Below are 3,268 nucleotides of genomic sequence, written 5' to 3'. Positions count from 1 at the left end.
ATCACAACCATTGATCGAAAGTATACAAAAATTAAAAAAAAAACATTTTTCCTTTATTATAAATTAATAACAATGACAACAATTAAATTAGAGAAACGTGCAAGCTTTTGTATCCATGCTCATAATATATTATCATAGGATATAAATTAGAGAGTATCAGCATTTTCCAAACATGTGTAGTCTAAGTCCAGAAACCATTAAAGACCATAAATTTTAACTTGAAAAGAAAACTCAACATTCAATCAAACAAATTAAAAGAACTTATCAATGCATTTCTTTTCATAACTTCAGATAATCTTAATCTCAGAGTCCTTCAAAGGAATGAATGACATCCAATATATACAATCCGCATTCCTATTTTAATTAAAGAAAAAGAAAAAGACCAAATATTTGAACAAAACAAAAGCATGTTCAAGGAGGAATTGAAAAGCCATGATCAAGAACAGCAATTTTCGCATGGCACAAACCTCTCATTCCCACAATTCTTACATACGAAGTCGGGTTTCAGATTGGGGAAGCTTTCCAGAATGATCTTCGCCAGTTCCCCAGTCTCGAACAAGTGCTTGATCACCTTAGCGCCACCCACGTACTTTCCTTGCACGAAAACCTGACGTAGCACCACATGGCTCTCGCCTAGCGCGCGCTGTAGCTCCTCCCTGTAAGCTAGGTCCATCGACACGTCTCTCTCGTCCACCCAAACCCTAAACCCCTTCAGGATCATGTGCACCGCATTGCAGTCCTCGAACGTTCACCGAACCCCGTGCAGGCTCGTTAAATACACCACGATTCGCTCCTTTGTCTCGGACAACCGAAACGGCGTCGGCATCGTCGTGCTCGAGTCCCAACGCGCTTTTGATTCCGATTGGGACTCCGATTCTGGAGCCTTCTTCGAGGAGGATTCGAACAAGGTACAGAGCATCCACACCATTTCCCGCGGATTGAGGTTTTTGCCGACTCGGTGGATCTGAAGAACCGATTCAACGAACCGGACCAGTCCAGACTCTGCTGGCTTTGAGGAAGGTAAGGTTTCTGCGAGTGCTCAGAATGAATCGTGTTAGGCCGGTTGAAGAACAGAAACCGCGACATCTTCGACAAATTCAACACTCTCCGAGCTCCTAAGCGCAAAGAATCGAAAGAATTATTTTCCTAAAAGAAGACATGCACAGTGGAGGCTAGGGTTCTAAGGGTTTGAGTGAAAGAGATTGATTTTGAGGGAGAAGGAACAGATCGTGAAGACTAGGGTTCTGGGATAGGCCAACGTGAAGAAGAGATGGAGGCTAGGGTTACGATGGTTTGAGTGAGAGAGACCGATTTTGAATATGTGAATGAGTGATATGGTTTAAGGCGTGATAGAAAATTTTTAGTTTCTATTTTAATAACTAATAAAATGTGAGTTTTTATTTTTATTTTTTAATAATTTTTAATAATTAATTTTGAAAATCCGTATATAATATTAGTAAATAATATTTTTCTAGATTATATACAGATTTTATATACGGAAATATCCGTATATAAAATCCGTATGTAAAATCTGTATATAATTCTTTTTTAGAAATCCGTATATAAAATCTGTATGTAATACATGTGTTATCTACGGATCAAAATCCGTATATAAATATCGGTAGATAAATCTTATTTTTCTTGTAGTGGCCTAGAGTAATCATTAGTAATGGAGGATCTCATTTTTGCAACCACCAGCTTGCAAAAGTACTTAAGCACTACACTGTAAGACATAAGGTGGCTACACCTTATCATCTTTAGACAAATGGGCAAGCTGAAGTTTCCAATAGGGAGATAAAGAGGATCTTGGAAAATATAGTTGCCACATCAAGGAAGGATTGGTCTTAGAAGCTAGATGATGCCCTTTGGGCATATCGAACTACAATGAAGACAGCCATTAGATTGTCTACTTTCCAAATGGAGTATGGAAAAGCTTGTCACCTACCAGTGGAGATGGAACATAGAGCTCTGTGGGCAATAAAATTTTTGAATTTTGATGTTGGTGATACTGTAGAAAAGAGAAGGAGGCAAATTATTGAGCTGGAGGAGATGAGGCTACACGCCTATGACTCTTCTAAAAATTACAAAGAAAAATGATGAGTCGATATTTTATTGACTGTATTTGGTTTATTGCGCTTAAATAAATAAGGGAATTGTGCTTAATTGTCTAATATTTTTCCGTTTTTGCTAATAGTGCTTAATTTGACCAGAAATTCTAATTTTAATTAATTTGAATATTTTGAGTTAATTATTTGCATTATTAATTGCAGGNAAAATTTTGGAGATATAATTTTGGACATTAGAGAGGACATCAATTCATTCAAGACTCTACACAAAGACTTTTTAGATTTAATTACTTTGAAACTTAATAGTCTAGATAGTTTTTAATTAAACTTGTAAACATTGGGCCAATTTTTGGCAAAATAGTTAGGCCCAAAGTGTAAAGATGACACTTGTCACCCTAGGGTTTTCTTGGAGGTGGACCTTACCTTCATAAAAACTCACGGCTTTGGTTGAAAAGAGGGCAGCCGTCATTCACTTGCAGCAGACTTTTATTTTGGCTGTAACGTTTTCTCTCTTGGAACCATGTCTATGCATTTGGATTTTGGCTAAAGAAAAAAAATCAAAAACGTTACTTTGGAGAGGGGGCTGGAACGTCCGAAGCCATTTCACTCTCTTTAAGCTTGTATGGTATGTTTATGTTTTTGGAGAAGAGCACTTTGATATATTGTTCATGGATTTCAATGGTTAATGAAGGAAGCACATGTCCTTTTACCTCTTGTTTTATAGGCTGCAGCATTTCTTTTAGCATATTTTTTTTTTATTTGCTACCAACGTTGATTAATGGAGAAAAACTTATTTCCACTTTATTTCATTTAGTCAAGGCATTGTCCCATCATGGTAGGTAGATTAGAAGTAAATAGATGAAAGGTCTAGGAGAAAAGGAAATTGGAATGAAGGGCACGTGATTGTACTTGGAGTTGAAGACTCTTAGAAGTCCTTGGAGCAAGTGATTTCATTTGAATAGTAGTGCACGGTGATTGAAGCATTTAATTCCAACACTTTCTTATTTCTTTCAATTCATGATGCAAAGAGTATTCACATCACATAGCAATGTTTAACTTTTCTTTATTTTAATTGAATGAGAAATAGATTAGGTGGAACTAAGGATGGGACGTTGGGTAGTTGTAGGTGTAGTTAGCTTTTTCTTTCATTTATTTGAAGAATGAAAAGTAGATTAGATAGAATTAGGTGTAGGGTACGGTGG

General features: G+C 36.7%; 1 pseudogene; it reads right to left on the bottom strand.

The window, feature by feature from the left end:
• Nucleotides 1–6: 6 nt before the first annotated feature.
• LOC106767671 lies at nucleotides 7–1,354 on the bottom strand (annotated as a pseudogene).
• Between the last annotated feature and the right edge of the window lie 1,914 nt (nucleotides 1,355–3,268).

Source organism: Vigna radiata, chromosome 1 (genome assembly GCF_000741045.1).
Source record: "Vigna radiata var. radiata cultivar VC1973A chromosome 1, Vradiata_ver6, whole genome shotgun sequence".
Classification (NCBI taxonomy): Eukaryota; Viridiplantae; Streptophyta; class Magnoliopsida; order Fabales; family Fabaceae; genus Vigna; species Vigna radiata.
This window is presented reverse-complemented; position numbering and strand designations above follow the sequence as displayed.